The sequence below is a fragment of the Lathamus discolor genome, chromosome 5, assembly GCF_037157495.1.
Source record: "Lathamus discolor isolate bLatDis1 chromosome 5, bLatDis1.hap1, whole genome shotgun sequence".
NCBI lineage: Eukaryota > Metazoa > Chordata > Aves > Psittaciformes > Psittacidae > Lathamus > Lathamus discolor.
The window spans coordinates 121,129,503-121,153,153 of NC_088888.1; the positions used below are offsets into that span (position 1 = coordinate 121,129,503).

Genomic DNA, 23,651 nt, shown 5'->3' on the forward strand with positions numbered 1-23,651 from the left:
AGCCCTGCTATGCAGTTGCTTTCACAGAGGTCCCACTGACTTCTGTACTATCCAGGAGAGTAACTCAGTCGTCCTCAACAAAGGCTGACGCTGATACTCCTGAGGGAAACCAGCCTCTCAGAGGTAGGTCTCTGTATGAGTCTCTTTGAACTCTGAAGTCGTTCACAGAAGAAAGCGAGGCTGACAAAAGCTGCGGAGTCTTCTGAACACCTCTTCAGACAGCACAACTGAAAGACAGACTTCCTTTCCTGTGTCATTACACACACACACCCTGCCCCAGAATCGGAGCTTAAATCAAGTTCTTTGACACACATCAGAAACCTGGAGTGTAGAGTTTCTGAGAGACCCCCAAATCCTTCAAGACAGACCTAACACAGGCAACCACCCTCAAATTGTCTAATTGCTTTCATCAATTGAAAGTAGCTTTTGATTCAAGAACAAATGCTTAGCAAGAACTTGGTGAAAATAGACATCACCTTAGGGCTGAAAAGCAGAGCAACATCCATAATTCTTTGCCTTTACAGATAAACAGACCTGCTTTTTAAGTAGCTCCTGAGAAGGACATCTAAGCATTGCTCCCGTGAATAAAGCAGACAGTTCACATGACAACCAGTTCCTGCCTGCATGCAAAAGCCACACGCCAGCAAATCTAATTGAAAATAATCTGTGATCTACACTTAGCATTCTTCAGGGAAGTGCTTTTATCCCATCTTTTCCCATCTCTCCTCCTCCCCTCCAATCTTAAATGAATCACATATTGAATCACCGCAGCATGGCTGTATTTGATCATGATTTATAGGGCACTGTCTGCCTTACTCAGTATGTAGTCTTCATAAGGGAGGAGGTATTTTGGACAGAGGAGAACAGGCTGTCAGCACTCAATAAATTATTAGTAACAGCCACTTCCTGAAGTACAGACCAACGTAAGATCAGCCTTCTAAGTGGACAGGTGCACAGAGGTGTCTTACATCAAGAGCCTGTCCAGCACATTAACCCAAATGCTTACTAACTGCATTAAAACGTGGCACCGAGAAAGGCTTTACTGACAGTTGTTACTAAATACATGGAGAAGCGACAGGCACTGCAGGAACCGCTCAGGGAGCAGTCCCCCCTGCACTGTGCTGTACCATGCTACTGTAGGTACATAGATCAGTGTCTCCAGTTTCCTGGAGGCAATCACACAAGGCAGGCCCTTTAAGATCAATCTTCTGTCCTCGTTTGACAGCAGTCTGCAATACTGGGAGCAGCGAAACTTCCAAATCTGCAAACTCAACATGAAGTTGCAAGAACCATTAACGTAAGTTTTTATCGGCTCTTTTCAATCATCAGCATTCCCCTGCCTATTGTTTCCCTGACTCCAACCTTCGGTTATCTCCATCACAAACAGGTCTATAAGCGGCAGCAAGTACAGACTTCGTTGTAAGCGAACACATTGATACTTGTACGTACTCATCTCTAACAGTCAGGCTTAAATTGGTCGTGCACCCTAAGAAAGAAACAGCTGTAGGAAACTGTCCCCAGATAGGACCAGATAAGGCTTGTTTATTTATTATTATTTATATTTACAAAGGCCTGTAGGGACAGGCCAAGGGGAATGGCTTTAACCTGCCAGAGGGGAGACTGAGCTGAGCTCTTAGGCAGAAGCTCTTCCCTGTGAGGGTGCTGAGGCGCTGGCACAGGGTGCCCACAGAAGCTGTGGCTGCCCCATCCCTGGCAGTGCTCAAGGCCAGGTTGGACACAGGGGCTTGGAGCAAGCTGCTCCAGTGGAAGGGGTCCCTGCCCATGGCAGGGGGTTGGAGCTGGATGAGCTTTAAGGTCCTTTGCAACCCAAACCATTCCGTGATTCTATGATTCAGCTCTATCCTACCAAAAAAGAAGGGTAGTTAATCTGGTTGGTTTGTTCAGAGTGAAGCAATGGTGACAGATTGAATACTCGGCTCCAAGAGGCAACTTCAGACCAACTACATGACAGCTGTGGGACCACTACAAAGACCTTCAGAGATCAGTTTTGTTTAATATACTGAACAAGGAACATTATTAGGAGAAGGGAAACAATGGGGCTGTTTTCTCTCCCTCAGCACAGCTTTTCTGTGCCCAAGCTATTGTTTGCACTACACAGAAGCAGCACCCCAGGTGCTTCCAGGCACAAGAGAAGGCTGGTTTTTCACCTCTCTCCAAGAGGGACCATTCATTCCTGATGCATCCTGAATTGCCTCAAGGCCATTACACCAGAGATGAATTTGGCTGACTCCTACGAAGACTCTACACTGTGGTTTTTATTTGCTGAACACCACCAGAGGGCTCAGCACCGCACCATACACAAATAAAGGTCCTGACCTGAAAAGCCCCACACGCAGAAATGACAATTTGTTGGCAAACCCTCTGATTCTATCTCTACAAATCACAGTTCTGCTTAAAATATGCCCAGTTTTCAAGAGAAGTTACTGGTTTCATGGCAGAATCACCTGGGAAAAACTACTCCTTGTTGCTATTTAGAAGGTCTAAGCAGACTATCGAATGGCCATAAACTATTTATAAGGTAATAGTAGAAATATATGTATTAAAAATACGAAGTAATAGTAAAAATATATGTATGCCTCTAAGAAATACACTTTCCATGAGAACACAATGACTGAGAGCTGGAAACTCTTGCAAAGTACTGATAAAACTACAGTTTGTCTACTTCTACCCTATGTGGTCAATGGACATGAACTAAGATCCTCCTCACTAGAGTGAGGAAGATGTTACTACTTACCTATACTGTCTCCAATTCCATCTATTCCATTGCACTTATGATTTCTGAGCAATCTTTCCTACAAGGGAAGTTTTCATCCTGACTTCTGAGCACTGTGTGATGGATCTGACACTAACAAGACAAAAGTTGGCCCCTTGGGGTCTTGTCAAAAAGCTAATATAAGACAAAATGCTTGTAAGCTTTGATTGAAATACTTCCTCTCTCCCAGCACCAGCTAATGATTCAGAATGGTTTTGTTAGAGTGTACATTTCACTACCTTGAAACAGATACTGTGTCAAGCAGGATTTATAGGTGATTTAACTCTATCATGCCTTCAAAGCAGCTTCAGCAAGCAACAAACACTGTTATAAAGAGCAGAAAATAGTCAGAAGCTGAGCCAGGGTTAAAGAGAACATCTCTGATCACCAAACTGATGAAAAGTGGTCCAGAATGGAAATCACTGTAACTACTTGTCCTAAGCTATTGTCTTTCATATTGGAACTGCCAGAACATGTAGGATTTAGGGATGGAAACGACGGCTTACTATTGTGATTCATCACCTGGTGCTTGGAGAGAGGAAGTATTTGAATCAAAGCTTTTTCATTTTGTTGCTTTAGAACAGTATTTCCATGAAGGGACAGTGGGGGAGTGGAGGAATTGTCCACAAAGGGTCAAAAAGCTCCCAAGTTCCAAGCTTGGCTGTGTCGAGAACTGCTTTGTGAGAGCAGGTAAATCCCTTCACTCCTGGGTTCCTTGGTTTTCACTGTACAGCTGCCTTGCGTATTGGGAGAGAGTTACGAGTGCCTTGGGGATTTAGTGGTGCAAGCAACTTCTCCTCTCAAATCTCTGCAGGAAGATGAAAACCCCACCCTTTGGCTCAAAGCCTCTTGTTGCAGAGGCTGGTATGGACCAGCAGTAGATGTGGTTTTTCTTGATTTCAGTAAGGCATTTGATACTGTCTCCCACAGCATCCTCATAGATAAGCTGAGGAAGTGTGGGCTTGACGATCAAGTAGTGAGGTGGATCGAGAACTGGTTGAAAGGAAGAAGGCAGAGAGTTGTGGTCAATGGCGCAGAATCTAGCTGGAGGTCTGTGACTAGTGGAGTTCCTCAGGGGTCGGTGCTGGGACCGGTGCTGTTTAATATTTTCATCAATGACCTGGATGAGGGAACTGAGTGCACCCTCAGCAAGTTTGCTGATGACACAAAACTGGGAGGAGTGGCTGACACACCAGAGGACTGTGCTGCCATTCAGCGAGACCTGGACAGGCTGGAGAGTTGGGCGGGGAGAAACTTGATGAAATTTAACAAGGGCAAGTGTAGAGTCTTGCATCTGGGGAAGAACAACCCCATGTACCAGTACAGGTTGGGGGTTGACCTGCTGGAAAGTAGCGAAGGGGAAAGGGACCTGGGGGTCCTGGTGGATAGGAGGATGACCATGAGCCAGCAATGTGCTCTTGTGGCCAAGAAGGCAAATGGCATCTTAGGGTGCATTAGAAAGGGAGTGGTTAGTAGGTCAAGAGAGGTTCTCCTCCCCCTCTACTCAGCCTTGGTGAGGCCGCATCTGGAATATTGCGTCCAGTTCTGGGCCCCTCTGTTCAAGAAGGACAGGGAATTGCTTGAAGGAGTCCAGCGCAGAGCCACAAAGATGATTAAGGGAGTGGAACATCTCCCTTATGAGGAGAGGCTGAGGGAGCTGGGTCTCTTTAGCTTGCAAAAGAGGAGACTGAGGGGTGACCTCATCAATGTTTACAAATATGTGAAGGGTAGGTGTCAGGATGATGGAGCTAGGCTTTTTTCAGTGATATCCAGTGATAGGACAAGGGGCAATGGGTGTAAACTGGAACATAGGAAGTTCCACGTTAACATCAGGAAGAACTTCTTTACTGTAAGAGTGACAGAGCACTGGAACAGGCTGCCCAGGGGGGTTGTGGAGTCTCCTACACTGGAGATATTCAAGGCCCGCCTGGACAAGTTCCTGTGTGATGTACTGTAGGTTACCCTGCTCTTGCAGGGGGGTTGGACTAGATGATCTTTTTAGGTCCCTTCCAACCCTTGGGATTCTGTGATTCTGTGACCTGGTATGGACCTCAGAGGGGGCTGCAAGGGGAGATCCTAAAAGTGAAAATAATGACTGTAACACAATCATCACCATCTACATACAAGCACTTATAGGCAGAGTACCATAAGTACTCAAAGTCAATGTGGAAGTTAAAGCAGATTTCAACATAAGAAGAGAGTAACAAGTCCCATCAAAGTCCATCTAACCCCTGATTCTGCCTCTGACCATCAGCAGGTAGCTGGAGAACAATAAAGTGCCCAGGGTACATATGCAGTGATAGCTATCCAGAATACTCTCCCAGCATCTATGGATTCAGTGATTTGTGGCTTTCCTGAGCCACAGATGGTGCCTCTGCATTGAATGGTCTTGGTGGATTTTTAGTCTTGAATTTGCCAGTCACTTGATGCAAGTTAACATGCTTTCTTCTAAAGAAAGTATTGCAGTATAATCTAGAGAGGTAATATAACGCAGTACAGACCAGAGGCCAGAACAACAGATGACATTTTCTGATCATCGAATATTCAAGGCGATGTTTCAACATCTTTGCACGAAACGTGAGTGAAAGAAGCAGCTTCTGAAAGCTAAAGGCACTTAACAGGTATCACAGCCCACCAGTATCACCCATTTGCATTCACTGGAACAGTTCTGCTCCCAGTGCCACTTCTATGAAGCCAACAAGGAGTTTAACTCAGGTGAACAGGAACGAAAGCCCTCTCCTTTCCTGGCACAATGCATTTATTCATACTGATTTTTAAACAGTGAAAGTCACAAGCAGTAAAAGCAATAGGAGGTATGCAGCTCACCTTAGAGTCCTTCTTTTTATATTCCATATTCTCCCGTATGAAGACAGGCCGAGGAAGTTGGGTCTGTTCAGCCTGGAGAAGAGAAGGCCGCGTGGGGACCTAATAGCAGCCTTCCAGTACCTGAAGGGGGCCTATAGGGATGCTGGGGAGGGACTCTTTGTCAGGGACTGTAGTGACAGGACAAGGGGTAACGGGTTAAAACTTAAACAGGGGAAGTTTAGATTGGATATAAGGAGGAAATTCTTTCCTGTTAGGGTGGTGAGGCACTGGAATGGGTTGCCCAGGGAGGTTGTGAGTGCTCCATCCCTGGCAGTGTTCAAGGCCAGGTTGGATGAAGCCTTGGGTGGGATGGTTTAGTGTGAGGTGTCCCTGTCCATGGCAGGGGGCTTGGAACTGGATGATCTTGAGGTCCTTTCCAACCCTAACTATTCTGGCTCGATGTCAGGCTGGAGACCGGTAATGAGTGGTGTCCCTCAGGGATCGGTGTTGGGACCGGTCTTGTTTAACATCTTCGTCGCTGACATGGACAGTGGGATTGAGTGCGCCCTCAGCAAGTTTGCCGATGACACCAAGCTGTGTGGGCCGGTTGATACACTGGAGGGAAGGGATGCCATCCAGAGGGACCTTGACACGCTTGTGAGGTGGGCTGATGCCAACCTTATGAAGTTCAACCACGACAAGTGCAAGGTCCTACACCTGGGTCGGAGCAATCCCAGGCACAGCTACAGACTGGGCAAAGAAGAGATTCAGAGCGGCCCTGCAGAGAAGGACTTGGGGGTGCTGGTCAATGAGAAAATGAACATGAGCCGGCTGCAGTGTGCGCTCGCAGCCCAGAAAGCCAACCGTATCCTGGGCTGCATCAAAAGGAGTGTGACCAGCAGGTCAAAGGAGGTGATCCTGCCCCTCTGCTCTGCTCTTGTGAGACCTCACCTGGAGCATTGTGTGCAGTTCTGGTGTCCCCAACATAAAAAGGACATGGAACTGCTGGAACAAGTCCAGAGGAGGCCACGAGGATGATCAGGGGACTGGAGCACCACCCGTATGAAGACAGGCTGAGGAAGTTGGGGCTGTTCAGCCTGGAGAAGAGAAGACTGCGTGGAGACCTCAGAGCAGCTTCCAGTACCTGAAGGGGGCCTATAGGGATGCTGGGGAGGGACTCTTCATCAGGGACTGTAGTGACAGGACAAGGGGTAATGGGTTAAAACTTAAACAGGGGAAGTTTAGATTGGATATAAGGAGGAAATTCTTTCCTGTTAGGGTGGTGAGGCACTGGAATGGGTTGCCCAGGGAGGTTGTGAGTGCTCCATCCCTGGCGGTGTTCAAGGCCAGGTTGGATGAAGCCTTGTGTGGGATGGTTTAGTGTGAGGTGTCCCTGCCCATGGCAGGGGGGTTGGAACTGGATGATCTTGAGGTCCTTTCCAACCCTAACTATTCTATGATTCTATGATTCTTTTATGTATTGCACAGCTAATGTGAAAGATCATCTCCTCTGTCCAAAACAGCTAACAGCAGTCATAGGCATGCATTTTAACAGGATTTGGGCAGGATTGACATCTCTCATTTTACACTGGAAGTCTGTGACAGAAAGAGAATTTAATCTTTGAATACCAATATAACAGCCTTAAACCTTCACACCTATGCCTGTGTACACTAACATCATGCTGAAGCCAACACCTCCATTAGACCCAAAGGGTGCTGAGCTTGCAGTGTCATGGTTAGGGTTGTAACAACTTTGGGTTAGCACCCTTTTGCCATGCTTCTGTCCTTTGTTCAACAAGTCTGCTTCCAGTTGTAGATTTCTTTCTCTTAAATATATATGTACATAGACATATAGCAAGACCAACAACTCGTGTGGTCTAAGCCACGCTCAGTAAGACACTGTATTTACCTCTTCGGCATTCCTGGAGAATGAAGACAACATTCTATCAGCATTCATCCTCCTAATCATAAGCCAAGATGAAATGTTAAGCCCTGAAGTAATAAATTTCATCCAAACTGAGAGGCAGCCAATTTAATGCATTCTGCATTTAACAGAACAGTCATCTAGGAGATAAAGACCAGAGTTATCATCTCCAGAAAGAGAGGAAACATTAGCTTCAGTGTGGAGGCAAAGCATGAGCACAAGTATCATGACCACAGGCTGGTCTATGTGGGGACAACTGGAGGAAATTAGTACAGTTTGAACATAGGAAGGGGTTTTAAACTGTGTTAAATCCTTGTGAGAATAGACCGGTTCTGAGCTGGTGATCTCAAACGGATTCTTCTTCCTTCACTTCCAAAATGAAACTGAATTCAAGTGCCTTTTATTCCTGGAATTGATTGCTCACCAGTGGCTTACAGCAGGCTAAGTACCACATGTTGAACTCATACCTACAACTAACATGAAGAAATGTTTCTCCACCTTTACTCATGGACACAAAACTTCACTTTCTGAATTTATCCCAGTGTATTTCTGTTATTAATAATCATTACACCACATTGCTGAGCTCGAGATCTCATTGCGCCAGGATTTATGTAAACACATAGTAAGATTCATAGGCCAGATTAAGGGCCAATAGAGATGATTTAGATCATTCAGTCCTGGCCTCTTGTTTAACACAGGTCAGTTTTTCTACATGGATCCCACTAACTTATGTCTGGTTTGAGTATATTTAATAATAAATATAGAAAAGTAATTCATTCTTGAAGAAACCATTCCTCATGGAGAACCCACTCCTCCCCTTGACAGCCTTATGTACTTCCCTCTAGCTAATGTTCTATTTTAACAATATTCTACTTCTCATTTGAATTTGCTGAGGTCAGTTCTAAATCCCAGCGCTTCCCTGTTACACTTTCTTTGGAGAAATCAAAGCACTTTTAACACTGGTATTTTCTATGCGGAGCAGCTTTAACTATTTCCCCCGCCCCATAATTTATTTGAGGTTCTTATCAAAACACAGAACACAGCAGGGCTTGTGCTGCACATAGAAACAGTCCACCCTCAGCTAGTATTCATCACTGAATTTAATGGTTATCACTGATTTAGATCATGTGGAACTCTGGCCCATATAAACATATGGATCTAGAGAGGGACAGGGTCTGATAAACTGTGTTTGTACAAACTAAAGTTACTGCTACCAGGCAAAAGAGAGCTACAGGCTTACATAAACGTGTGTGTGTGTATAAAAATATGCGTGCCCATGTCATTTAAATGAAGATCTAGTAAACCAGGGTATTGCCATATAGACTAATTCATAACTGCTTAACAGCACAATCCAGTCTGGATCCCACTGCAGTTAACAGGAGAGCTATCACTTGCTGCACATTTCAAACAGAAATCCTTTCCCTGTTTTCCTTCTCCTGCAGTCATTAGGGTCGTATTCAAAGGTGTGGAAGCTCTCCAACCTTACACACACTGCAAATATTAGCCATTGGTAACTGAGCTCAAGCTAACTGGGAAATGGGTCTTAGACACACAAGGAGCTCTTGGTGAGGTATGTCTCACATGGGACACCACGGCATGAACGTGATACTAAACCTTTCTCCCCAAGTCAGAAGCGGGTAGAATCAGAGCAGATCATTGAGCTGTTTCTCCTCTCACTTACACCCACAAATACAAACTAAATCAATCCCACACAGATCAACTAAAACTCAATTTTCATCGAATTCTGAGAAACACACAGTGCACCCATCCTCCCCACAGCTCGGAGAATGAGCATCCAGAGAGCAAAACCTACCCACCTGCAAGCTGTTCAACTGGAAATGTCTCCTGAACTTCACATTCGTGGAAAGCCACTCGTTGAAACGGTGGCACACTGTACCCCTAGATCAGGCTGAGGTGTTTAAAAAGCTACTCACACAGTGAGCAGGGAATTTGGGTTGGCAGAATTCCCAGAACGAGCCGAGGGCAGGCACAGAAAGGCTGCATGAGGCCAAAGCAGCACTGAGCTTGACCCAAAGGTCTCCCTTTTGTGCTCAGCATCACCACGGATTCCTGCCCTTGCTGCAATAATCAGAGGGTGTTTAGCTCTTGACTTCGGCTTGAGAGCCCTGGAATTGGACTCCTTCCTTCTGTCCCAGGTAAGGGTAACCACATGTTATACTCACTTCTCTCTCCTGCATGTGGACACAAATATTATCACACCTTGCGCATACCTGGAATAGGGTATCGATCTCCAATGGAGAAGCAGAGAGGTTTTAAATGCCACCAGATGTTAAATTGCAAGGCTTCCTACCAGGCTGTGGGCTCCTAAAATGAGTTCTGCAGCAGGGACTGGAGAAGGTTGTGTAGCAAACAAACCTTGGGGTTTTCACAAAAGCACTACACTTACTATGGAGTCCTGGAGCAGTCCTCACCGTCTGCCCCATAACCATCACCAGCAATGAGGTCTGCTTGAAAAGCTGGGTATGGTGGGCACTTTCACCCAAATCTCCTCTTTCTTGATGTGCTCCGTGCCATGTTGTGGGTTTAGTTGCTGTGGTGATTGATTTGTGTTTAATGAGCTCATGTTATTGGTTGAGATTTTTGTGGGGTGAGTCATGCAGGTTTCATTGGGTAAAATTCACATGGAGATGCTGCCATGTAGATCAGCCCCAGATTAGCTGAGAACTCCAGCTTCAACTCACCTCTCCGAACATTCCCAGGTGAAGTCAACTTTCTGATGAGGAAGATAATTGTCTGCAAAGTAAATACTCCGTTAATAATGCACCTATTGTACTGCTGACGGTGATGACGCGGCGGCAGCAGCCAGGTTTAATTTAACATGATTTAACTATCAAGCGATTCCAATGATATTACAGGAGCCTGTTAAATGAAAATAACACCATTCACATTTGCATGTACGTGTGCAAGGAAAAGAAAGGGGGGGAAAAGAAACCAGCTGCTCCTGGGCTGACAGCCATTGGAACCAGAGGAGCTCCTATACCATGGAAATGCAAAGACTACGCTAAGCACAACCTAATGGTTCTGGTCCAAAGAACAGAACATTTGATTGGGAAATCAAGAAACCTATTTCTGAGGCCAAATTTTATCACTCTTTTGGCAAATTACTTCACCCTTTCACGCTTCGATCTGTCTGTTGGAAGGGGACAGCAATAGAGAACTGCTTTGAATAGTGCTTTGAAAACTGGCCGTGAAGGAAAATACATGAGCTAGATTTTGTTATATTTGTGTGTAGAGCTTTTCATTACTTTGCATTTACTTTCAGTGTCTGGGTCAGGTTAGCTGCTTGTGCTATTGCTATGGGTTAGGTATTGTTCGAAGTAAACAACATAACTCGAACTGCAGGGGAGGCAGGACATGGTTCCAGGTTTAGATGTCATTAAGTTAAGCAGATGTTTGACTGACCAAGGTTGCCGATTCCTGCAGGGAACAAACCACATACTTTAAAGGACACCTGACACTGAAGGCAGTTACTTATTTCCCATTCCTGTCCATTCAGTGACCCCATCTTATTATCCTACACCAGAGCCTGCTACAAGCCTTCTTAAAATCCATCTTCCGTCTGAGTTTTGGATGTGACAATTCCTGTCCTGAAGAGCTGACAAACTAAAAATATATAATTGAATAAGCATTTAATTAGTTACCTAAATAAGAAAGCATCCTAGCTGCCTGGACCTGAGCCCTATAGAAGCTTGTGGCAAAGCAAGACTTCAACCCCAGTCCACTGGGTATGTCTTTTTCTGGCCAGCCTCCCTGCTGGAGCAGGGCCAGAGAAGGGCACTGGAGCTGGTGCAGGGCCTGGAGCACAAGTGTGATGGGAACGGCTGAGGGACCTGGGGGGCTCAGATGGAGAAGAGAAGGCTCAGGGGGGACCTGATCGCTCCCTGCAGCTGCCTGACAGGAGGATGGAGCCAGGAGGGGCTGGGCTCTGCTCCCAAGGAACAAGGGATGGGACAAGAGGAACCGGCCTCAAGCTGCACCAGGGCAGGTTTAGATGGAGCTGAGCAACAATTCCTGCCCCAGAGGGTGCTCAGGCATTGGAACAGGCTGCCCAGGGCAGGGCTGCAGGCACCGGCCCTGCAAGTGTGCACACACCGTGGAGACGAGGCCTCAGTGCCATGGGTTAGCGGTGGCCTTGGCAGTGCTGGGGAATGGTTGGACTGGATGATCTTGAAGGTCTTTTCCAACCTCTCTGATTCTGTGATTGCTCACAGTTGTGAACCACAGCTCTTAGGGCACAGCAGATACTCCTGTAATTGCTGAAGCAGCTTGTTTCTAGCTCCAGTTTTCAGTACTACTTTTTATAATCACATTGCGAGCCCAATGGTAAATCAGTGCCAAAGAGCTTCTAATTACATAGTAACAGTAGCAATTGCATAACCCCATCCCAGCTCCCTGCAACAGCTCAGCTCCGCCGCCGCCAACAGAATGTCACATTTTTCCATGCTTTTAAGTATCTCTTTTCACTCACGCTGCAGCCAATTGCTTCTAACGTTGCAGAAAAGAAGGGGAGAATGCCGGGATTAAACCTCCACAAACCCTAATAACGTGTTTACAATAGTCTTCAGGTTCATTCTTAACCACGAGGTCTATGACCTCCGAGTAAATTATACTCTACTGGAAGGGTTTAGCTGCTGTTCCAGCTCCACTGTAAACATGTAAACTTGAGCCATCTGTGCTCTTTTAATATTTCCTGTAAAGCCTATCACTGCCGCGATCTGCTGCTTCAATTGGCGGCACAAAAAGTCATTGTGTGCTAATTTTTCCCAAGGGCACTTGATGCACTTTATTAAATAGGGTTGGGGTTGGGGTTTTTTTTCCCTTTCCTCATTAAGGCCTTTCCACAACAATAAAACCATATTTTGGATACCCAGGCCAGCAGGCATTGTGCTGGTCTGTAGGACAAAACCACCCCATGCTATGCTTTTACCAAAGAACAATATGGAAGGGAAGAAAACAGACAAAGCCGTCGCAACCTTCTCTTTCCGGATGCCCATGGGGAAAGTATCTTGAAGGGAATACAGATGATGATGGGGAGAATTTGTCCAAACAGCCCAGAAACAGACAAAGGATCAGATTCCTTCCGAAGCATCAATATTTGCTGGGTCATACACCTTGAATTGCTGTTAACTGCTGGAGTTTGGACTCTGCGAAGGGGAACTAAAATGCCAAGTGGGATCAGACCCATGGTTCGCCTGGTTCAGGATCCTGTTTCTGAGAGTCACAGACCAGATGATTCACAGGGAAATGCAAGAAACCCTTCTGCAGGAGCACAAAGATTTCAAGGCCTTTATAAAGTCTTTTTATTTTATCCCTTATTAGACTGTCCTGATCTTTGGTTTCTTCGCCTCTTCTCCTCCTGGCCATCATTCTAAAACCTGTTTAATGTATTGCTGTGATTGTAGAAGCTGTTGCAAAAGACCAAAGCAGGGACTGAGTATAGAGAAAAGAGAGTGGGATTTTTTGGTAGTTTTATACATTTAAATAATACCATGTCAGAATAAGCGACTCCCAAACCCCAGTATAGGATAAATTAGAAGCATACACAGAATAATCTTAGCAGAAGACTTCCTATTATTTCATTTAAAAACCTTTGCCTGTGTTTAAAGCACACAGAGTGCATCTTTTAACTTACTTTTTGGTGATTTGACCTATAATCATGGTAAAACAGTCTGATAATAAACATGAGGGATTTTTGGTCGTGTTGGTTTCAGCAGATTCCTAGAGTTTAAGGTCAGAATTGTGATCCTGGACTTTGACCACTCAAAAATAACTGCTTACTATTTTTCTCCCCCAAAAAGCCATCTTTATTCCCCTTAAACCCATCACTGCCCCACACCACAGACTCGCTATCGATGGCTTTAACATACCTCTGCTCCGAAAGCTGTGCCAGAAGAGGAGGCTGAAGCAGGTGTTCAAATACTAAGCACTAGTCAACCGCCCATAAATTTAATCTGACATGCTGATCGGCAAATGCTGGGCAAAACAATTGAGCCAAGTGAGGCACTTTGAAGCTGAAATCACAGCTGAAAGGGGAGGGAGCTTCCTAGCAACAAAAATGCACCCCGGCCTTGCAGCTGAAGCGTGTGTGCCGCAGAGCACCTCGTGGATGCACAGGGCGAGGAGGGTTTTTTTAGGGGGAAAGGGGGGCTTAAAGCTTTGAATTTGTCATTTTCTTTCTCAACTGGCTTTTAGTTCTGATCCCAAGCAAGAAGAAAGGGGTCCTTGTTTGATAAGAAGGGATGATAACCTGCGCCCAAGCCAATAAAAGGGATTAACCCGAGACTGAAGGCTCAATACTGGGTTCTGGCCGATGCATGGTTCAATTAGACTAAAAGCTGTCCTCCAGCATTAAGGCAAGTTACCTTCATTTTCAGCTTCAGTGAAACAGAGCCCAGATGACAGGATAGGCAAACAAGGACTTTTTCACTTTTCACAATTGCTTTCATCCTGCATTGCCAATATTATTAGACTTTAAAGAAACCGGGAAATCAGAGGAGTGTTCAAAGTAGGTGGTCTCTGCGTATTCATTACATCCGGGCACACAAGGGTGGATAACGCGTTTGCCGAGCGCTGCAATGTGGCTTGCAGTTCATTTCTTCAGTTCATTTTCATTTTCACCTAATAAAATCAATTTTCAACCCAAAGTGATGGCCTACAGATATGACTTTAGAAGTGCAGGATGTAAACACTTCAGACAGCCCTGCACCTCCAGCAACACCAAGCTCCCCAAAGAAGGGAGCCTGTTCCTCCAAGGCAGCCTGCTTTTATCCCATGCACCTGGGGGAATCATGAAGAGCAGGGTCTGGCTCTTTTCAGCAGCAGGGGTCAAAATCCTTTCAAAAAACAGGAAAAAGAAGTCAGGATTACGATGAACTTTTCACACAGATGGAAACAGAGGCACAGAGGCTCAGCTAAGGTCATCCCTGGCTGGATGGCAGAGCTGGGAATAGCCAGGCACAGGTCCAAAGCACCACTCTCTGCTCTTATCCCACTACCCAGGTCTGAACACAGCAAGAGAGACTGATCAGCTGATTTACATCTTAGACTTTCATTTTTGTTTTAACCATGGACTAAACAGAACAAACAGGGACTAAACAGCTTTGGTCTGAAGCACCGGAAGCCTGTTTATGGGTAAGATGAACAACTGTTCTGCTATTTCCCTGATAAATAAAGCTTGGAGAGGATTCCTGGAACTATAATCTATATATATGCTACCAAAGAGTTCTTCAGTTCTTTGTACAAAAAAGTAAAACAGAAACTTTGAATTGCCCCAGAGCTCACGAAAGAGCACACAGGGCAGGGATGGGGAAGGGCAGAGAGGGACACAGCAACCTATATAAATTGCCTTCTCCCAGACAAGCTGGAAATAGGCCTTTAATTTTAACACAGCAGCAGCAACAACAACATCAAAGCCTGAAAACCTGAAAATACTCTCCCAGCACAAGCTCAACACGAAAGCCAACCAAAAGAGGCTTTCCCAAGCACGGGCTTGAGCTACTTGCACTGAAGCCATAGCAGGAGTGGGGCAAGTGGGTGAGATTACAAAATCATAGAATAGAATCCCAGACTGGTTTGGGTTGGAAGGAACCTTAAAGCTCATCCAGTTCCAGCCCCTTGCCATGTGCAGGAACACCTTCCACTAGACCAGGTTGCTCCAAGCCCCTGTGTCCAACCTGGCCTTGGACACTGCCAGGGATGGGGCAGCCACAGCTTCTCTGGGCACCCTGTGCCAGCGCCTCAGCACCCTCATAGGGAAGAATTTCTGCCTCAGAGCTCATCTAAACCTCCCCTCTGTCAGTTTAAACTCGTTCTCCATTGTCCTGCCACTACAGACCCGTGTAAAAAGCCCCTCTCCACATTTCTTGTAGCCCCCATTAGGTTTTGGAAGACCGTTACAAAGTCCCCCTGGAGCATCTCTGCTGAATAACACCCAGGGCCACAAAAACTGCTAGCACCATCGTGGTAAACAGCCTTGTCACTGCTTTGTAATCATACAGGTGAGGGGTGGCAAGGATTAGATGAATACAACAGCATTGTAAGCACTAAAAACAGCTCAGAAGCGACAGTTGTTTGTACAGAATTAGATCAAGAGGACAAACTCGGAGGTATCTCATTTGATGGGGGCTGCAGTGACCATTCCTGGAAAAGCAGCAGTTGGAGAACTTAGACTGAGCACAACTGGAGTGCTTCCCACTCCCGGTTCTGTAGAATGATTGTGTGGCAAACATCCAAATTCTTGATATGCAGGAAAAATATGTTGGAAACTTCCAGCCATGCTGATAGCCCAGGGCAGCCTGTTTGCTTGGGTTTCCTCGGTGTAAACAGAACCACCACACAACAGCTCAAGGACTCTCCAAGCGAGACTGCCAAAAGAAACAAGTACTTTTTTTTACCCATATCATTCCAGAAATTCCTTTTCCCTTGGCCCGCGAGCGGAACAAACATCCTATTTGCCAGAGCATCCCCACCGCCACAGGCAGGACTCGGGTCTTCCATATGAATCAGCGGTCACCCTGCCCTGGGCAAAGGTTGCTGACTGCAATGTGTGGGAAACAGGAAAAGCAGCTGAAAACGAAGTTGTGGGACTGCTTGTTTCATTCAGGCGAGAAGAGGAATTTGTGAAATGCTGATTATTTTATTTCCCTAACTCTTAAAACAAATGGAAGTGTGAAAATTTGATGGAGCAACGTTGTTTTTAGAGCCTATCATGTAAACAGCGCTGAGGTTGGAGCAGTACAGTTTAACCTTAAGCTGGGTAGTGGTCAGAGCAGAAAGGTCACCACACCCAGAGCTGACCCCCATTGAAAACTGTTTTGGTACCTTTGACTTTCTCCTTCGCAAGTGTTACACCAAACCACAGCTTAACCCCTCCAAGGTGGTTTGATTTCACATACCTGTCAGCCACAGCACTCCAGCCAGCGAACTGCTAATCCAGAGCAGCCTTTTGACTGCGTGACACAGGACTGAGTGAGCCCCTTCCAGTTTCCACTTCCATCCCACTGCAGCACATAGTGATGGGGCAGATGTCACCAGACAGGCTCTGCTCCTGGGTGCCAGCAGCCCTGTTTACTGGCAGTGCATCACTTTATAAGAGGACCTGGGCTGCTTGTGTAAAGCTTATTAGGAGGATAAGAAAGAGATATGCCTAGCAGGGAAGCTGGATATAGAAAACATGATCCTACTCTGCCTGGAAAGTTGATCTGCAGAGTTGTGAAGGGGTCCCCAGCACAAGAGGGATGTGGAAACGTTCAAGCGAGTCCAGAGGAGACCACAAAGATGTTCAGAGGGCTGGAGCAGCTCTTCTATGGAGACAGGTTGAGAGAGCTGGGCTAGCTCAGCCTGGAGAAGAGATGGCTCAGGGTAGACCTTAGAGCAGCTCCCAGTGCCTAAAGGAGAATAGAAGAAAGCAGGAGAGGGATGTTTTACAAAAGCATGTAGTAACAGGACGAGGGGCAATGGCTTTAACCTCACAGAGAGGAGACTGGGATGAGATATTAAGAAGTTCTTCCCTATGAGGGAGCTGAGGCACTGGCATAGGTTGCCCAGAGAAGCTGTGGCTGCCCCATCCCTGGCAGTGTTCAAGTGCAGGTGGGCTGCACCATTCACCACCACCTCTCTGTACCTTCAGATTGAACTATTTTTTTTAGCTAAGTATTTAAAGTATCACATACTATGCAGCCTTTGGCCACGAATTTGGGTCTCAAATCATTATTTTTAACAGTGTGTTTAATTCCATTTTGCTAGCTAAACCTCAGTATGCCATGAACATTTGCATGGTGCCCAAGACACCATCCTAAGTCGGTGATAAAGTGATGCTTTTCCCATGACTTACCTAAGGATTCATCTTTCAGAGAGGTAAAATAGGTAGATGAGACAGTGGAGGGTGCTGCAATAATAACGTGCACTACAGAACTGCTGTAAAGTGCTTCAGAGCTATTTACCATAGAGAAACACAAGTCTTGGACACAAATTAATCAACCTGATTGCTGCAACTACCAAATCAAAGTGGGAACAAAAGAAGCTGCTATTTAAATGACCACTAACAGGCAAAAGCCCCACGCAACTGGTAGTAAGCAGGAAAAGTCTAATGTTCCTTCCTAATTTGACAATCTATGACCTGTGGCCACAGCAATGTGTTCCAACAGCATTTTAGTGGCGGGGACACAAATCATAGCGTGACCTTCTTCACATTCACAGCTTTCTGATGGATCATATAACCTGAGGAGAAGGTACAAAGGTTAAGTGCAACGATGCTGCAAACATGATCTTGGGTCTCAGTGGACACCCGCAGAAATACTCCAGTCTTTCACTCTCTGTCTCTCACGGATTCCCCCACACCCCAGTGGTTTAAAGCTTCTCCAGCAGCTTTAAATTCCTGTTACTATTAGAGAAGACAACTTTTTCCACCAACAAAGCATTGCTAAATTAATCTGAGCTCTTTAAAAGTCTCCCCACATGAAGAATCTGGCCTTGGGTGTTGTTTGTGAACAGGGTTTTCTGTTCTGAAGAGTTTTCTGTTCAGGGCTAGATTTGGTACATCTAAATAGCAACAAGTGTGCCTGATTTCAGGCCTGCAAATCTGTTCTCTCATTTGGATTTTAAATCAACACTAGTTAGTGTTTTAGTATTGTTACTGCCTGGCCTTCTGTCACGCAGCCTAATTCTTCAATCCCCTAAAGGGCTGATGGATGAAATCACCCATGTTATAAGTACTGTACTTAAGTGCAAACACCAGGATGACCTTTCATATGAGAGTCAGAAGTGACCTCTACATTTCTTCACGTTGTCAAACATTCACAAGATACAGGACTAATAGGCATGCTAATGCCCAAGGAAGAAAGTGAGAACTTCAAGCTCTTCTTAATGGAGTTAAAACACATTCTTTAGAGAGAAAAAACCAAGAAGTCTCTGAGAATGTGGCCTTTCACTAACACAAACAGTTTCAAAGAGTGGTTGTGGCACAGAAGCACTGACTGGAAAATCACAAAATCTGTATAAGAACTGTTGTCATAGTGGATTTCCCATAGGGATTATTTTAATCTAGGGAAGCCATTAAAGACATTGGCTTGTCTGAAGGATCTCAACCTGTTTTTTTTCCTTCCCCCTCTCCAGACACATACATCAAACTCTATTGGGCTGTCAGGTTATCTCCAGTTCTCCAGGGCTTGCTGGAAAATCTGGGACAGTATTAAAGGGAAACCATTTGACGGTCTTGTGAACTGCTAAGAGTTATCAGTATTAAGGCGTTAATAATGCCATAATCTGGGGCTGATAATTATTCCCCCATTGGTAATGCACTTTAGCTGCTTAGCACATGGCAGCTCTGATGCACACCAGATTCAGTGCAAAGCTCCGGGGGGATATTGTCCTAAGAAAACTAAAGTCCCTGAGGATTTCAAAGCCCAAATGTGCATGGTACACAGGGGCCTGGAAAGGCAAGGAAAGGGAAGTGTTAGGTACTGCAAGTTTACAGGAACAGATCTGCTGAGAAGGAAGCAATAGGGCAAAATAAATCGGTCCAAATGTTCACTGTGTGTTGAGTCACTCGGTTTGCACATTTACACATTGCTTATTTATAATATCTTTTCTAAAACCATTTGATATTGTCACAGAGTTTCAGATAAGATGCATTTTACCTCACACTAAATACATGGAGTTAGTCCATTCATAGAATCATAGAATCATAGAATGGTTAGGGTTGGAAAGGACCTCAAGATCATCTAGTTCCAACCCCCCTGCCATGGACAGGGACACCTCTCACTAAACCATCCAACACAAGGCGTCCCTTCCCAAAACTGATCTTTCTGATCCTTTTCCTAACTCTTAAACTGATCCAAAGGAAGGGGCTGAACAAACCCCACCAAAGCTGGCAGGAAAATTTCCATCATCCATTCAATGGGCACCAGAACAATTTGGGAGAGATGCCCATGAGCACTCATTCTAGAGTAGGGCAGAATCAATGAAGTCAGCAATGCACCTAAGGATGTTGTAAATGCCCATCCCTGGCAGTGTTCAAGGCCAGGTTGGACACAGGGGCTTGGAGCAAGCTGCTCTAGTGGAAGGTGTCCCTGCCCAGGGCAAGGAGTTGGAACTGCATGAGCTTTAAGGTCCTTTCCAACCTAAACAATTCCACGATTCCATGTTTGCCTTGCTTCCAGTGAGTAAAGGGAAGCTGTCCCTCACCACCCAGCAAATAAGGGAGAACACAAAAGACCTGAAGGAGTCAAAGGCTCATTCAGCTTAATGCAGTTGGGAGCAGCAGTCCTGGGGAACTGAGGAGGGGAATTACATCGTGCTGGTCCTGAGGTGTGCACTCCAGCATGTATTCAGGCATTCAATCCTTCTGCATATGATACAGATACAAATGTAAAAGCTGTCACTAAATCCAGGTTAAACAAAGAAAATAAGGCCAGAAGTGCAAAACAATTCCAAACCTGAACTTTCCAGCCACAGTATTAACCTAGCCCCATTATGCATCCCGTGTGTTGTAAAGCATAGATTAAATAACAAACAGTAACACATTACATTTAACACGGAAAACTGAACTGGAAAATGCCTCCTAGTCTCACTCTGTGTATATGTACCATGGGTTAGTGATACAAACCACAGATTTCAGACTTTCCCTGCTCTCAACTTTGGACTCTGCAGCTTCCACATTATTCTAACACTGCATTTTGCAGTTATTTAAAGCATTGGGGGATTTCTAACAACTGCAAATCCAGTGATATATCCAGACTTCTTTCCAGCAAATCCAGCAAATCTAGACTTCTTTCATTCATTGTAAAGGTATGACGTTCTAGGGATCAACACATAAGGAAGCTCTGATGGAGACACCAGTAAATGAAACACCTTTAACTCCAGCAGCCTTCACCCAGGCATCATCGCCAGATCAAGGCCTCTTGCACTTGGTACCAAATTCCTTGGTGGAAATTCAGCTCCTCCATGAACGTTCACCCATGTTGGAGTTCCAGTAAGGGCTGGAAAAGCACTTACACAATATGGGAAGAGGACAGTGAAAGACAATAGAAGACACAGGCAACTGAATCTATTTAGTCACAACTTGCCAACAGCCATGGAAAGTCCATAGGAGTCACTGAAGCAGCACATTTTGTGCTTCTGGTATTGGTGGCTTCTAAGGGTTCTAATAGAAGAGCTCGAGCGGAGCTCAGCTGAAGCCCTTTAAGATATCACTGAAATCAAAGCAAATGCTGTTTAAAGGTATACATAGGCTAGTCAGATATAGGTTGTAACCATTTCCCATGTAGATCTGCTTAGAAGTATTTTTGCTTTATCCACTCATCGCATTCAAGAATGGTTTCAAAACTCTGGCTCAGAGGTGCACATTGAACCAATGTGCACTGAGCCTCATGGCCAAGGATTCCCATCCTTGCACAGAGGGGAAATCCCTCACTACACATTTCCAGCGCCTCACCACGGTCTTCCATATGACTTTACCTATGTGGCACATCACAGCAGCTATGTAATTGCAGTGTACTAGCAGGCTCCTGATCCAAGTTGGGTATCAGGATAACCCCGCACCTCATGAGAAGAGAAACACTCCTTGCCCAGCTCTATTAAAACAGCCTTTTCCTTTCAAGAGTGGCAGGCACGCAGGTGCCTCCATCCTACAAGATCCTATGACATTTAATCTCGGCAACGTTCCTTTTGAAATGGGCCTACACCATTAGATACTTTTGAGAATGTCATCCTTCATCTTTAAAGCTGCTGTGACCACACACAGTCACCACAGTTGCATGAACCAGGATATTCTGCAGACATCAATTACGCTGCTCTCTTTCCTTTCTCAGGGCTACAAAACAAATCTGATGTTTCAGAGAGTTCTCAAAATGCAAAAGTTCCATTAAAACATGCGGAGGAAAAATGTATTTTATTCATGTTCTCATAATTCAAAACCCTCCCAGACTTCCCAAAAAATTCACCTTAGGGCTAACACTGAGCATGGAAAAACTCAGAGCAAAAAGAATTTGAGAAAGCTATTAGCAAAGAGTTATTAGCCAAGAGCAGGGGTTAGAACTCAGCCTTAACAACTGCCTTTGCTATTGTAACTACTATAATAAGTTTTACGCACAGGGGCTGCACAGCAAATTAATTTTCCTAAGGCATTACAGGCAAACTTAGCAACACCATCTTTGTGTGCTCTGACTTACACCTTGCCACCTCAGCCCCATCTAGCACAGCGCTGGTTTGGCACACAAGTACATGACTGCTATATGGGTTTAGCTCTTTGTTCTCCTTCCCAGACATGTGTGAAACAACTCATTTAGCTCTAAGGCAGTTCACAGAAGCTTTGCTGTTTCTAATGGGCATTATTTGTTTTGCAGCATGGCCACAGTAGAACAATACTGATGTACACCAACAACACAGAGAATTGTGGTGATGCTTCTTGGAAGATGATCTGGGTTAAAGGAACACAGCAGCCACCATACACAGATGACGGACATCCCTGAAAAGGATCCCCACTGACTTCAACCACTTTGTGTAAGACCTTCAGCCTGCATCTAGGAGCAGCCTATCACCACTATATCAGAGAAAGGAGGAATGAGTAGTCCAGAAGCCTGCGGATGCTACATGGGGGCCCAGAAAAGCTCTGTTCAGTTCTCCACTTGATCCCATTCCTATATGACTTTAGGCAAGTCACTTCTGCCTAAAAGCTTTGAAGTATAACTTTGAAGTATACCCACAAATTAGCCAAGTGTTGATTTTCATAAACTCATAGAATCAATCACAGAGTGGTTTAGGTTGGAAGGACCTTAAAGCTCATCCAGTTCCAACCCCCTGCCATGGGCAGGGACACCTTCCACTAGAGCAGGTTGCTCCAAGCGGCGTCCAACCTGGCCTTGAACACCGCCAGCGATGGGGCAGCCACAGCTTCTCTGGGCAAGAGAAACTTTAGAACCACTTTTTTCCCCCTCTCTTTACACCAATACTGATGATTCAGAAAGTATCAGATAAAACAAGCTATCATACATAGCCAAACTTTCTGCAGGACTATATCACATTGCGGGTAATTTGGCCTCAGACCTCACTAGCCTGAATGTAAGCAGTAGAAATTTAAGGATAAAGTTTATGAATTCATTGTACCTCACCTATAACATCAGCATCTCCAAAGCTACACACTGGTGAGAAAACCATGCCTCTCTGCATGGGCATTACTTAATTGTAATTCCTATTTCTTTTGTATTTCTTGCTGGTTTCTTGCATTGTTATAAAAGTTTAAATCCTACTTGAAAAATCCCCTTTTACATGTTAAAAATCTCCAAAGACTTATAAGCTGATGTGAAAGATTGACTTAATTGAGCAGTATATTTTTGATTTACTAAAGAAGCCATAATCCTTTGGCTAAAGTGATGTATAGATTTGAGAGAGATTAGCAAATCTAAAATGCATTAAATTCCAGGGCAATAAAACCATTCTGGCTGCATTAACATACATAAATGCAAACCTATGCAACAGGCAGCCAGTGCTGCCAGGTACTGTGAGCTCTGATTTGGGTTCTCAATGAAATTCATGATGCAGCATAAAACAGGGATGGCATTTCTTTTACTGCAGTCGTTCTAATCATACAGTACAGTAAAAGTACTTACAGAACTGACTGGAAACCTGTTGACATCAGTACTGGAAAGCCATCACGCTATCCATACCCTGACACAGAGAGAGTTCCCTTTCCTGCAGCATTTCCGTCAGAAGTTCTAAGTGAGCTAAAGACACGAGGAGCAACTCATTAAAAAAGTCACAGAATCACAGAATCATAGCATTGAGTAGGCTAGAAAAGACCTTTAAAGTCACCAAGCCCAACCATTCCCCAGCACTGCCAAGGCCACCACTAACCCAGGGCACTGAGGCCTCATCTCCACAGTGTGTGCACACTTGCAGGGCCGGTGCCTGCAGCCCTGCCCTGGGCAGCCTGTTCCAATGCCTGAGCACCCTCTGGGGCAGGAATTGTTCCTCAGCTCCATCTAAACCTGCCCTGGTGCAGCTTGAGGCCGGTTCCTCTTGTCCCATCCCTTGTTCCTTGGGAGCAGAGCCCAGCACCCTCCTGGCTCCATCCTCCTGTCAGGCAGTTGTAGGGAGCGATAAGGTACCCCCTGAGCCTTCTCTTCCCCAGAC

The 23,651-nt window shown here is 45.3% G+C and overlaps 1 protein-coding gene across 3 annotated transcripts in view; it reads right to left on the reverse strand.

Annotated features, from left to right (window-relative positions):
* BMP2 (bone morphogenetic protein 2) overlaps nt 1-23,651 on the reverse strand; it is a 214,660-nt gene that overhangs the window by 131,286 nt on the left and 59,723 nt on the right. For 2 of the 3 annotated variants that reach the window (XM_065682370.1, XM_065682369.1), the window contains exon 1: nt 9,320-9,369. The exons of the other annotated variant lie outside the window; for it this stretch is intronic. The gene's annotated coding sequence lies outside the window, so the exon portion shown is untranslated. Of the gene's footprint in view, nt 1-9,319; nt 9,370-23,651 lie in introns of those variants that run through there. 3 annotated transcript variants of the gene reach the window in all.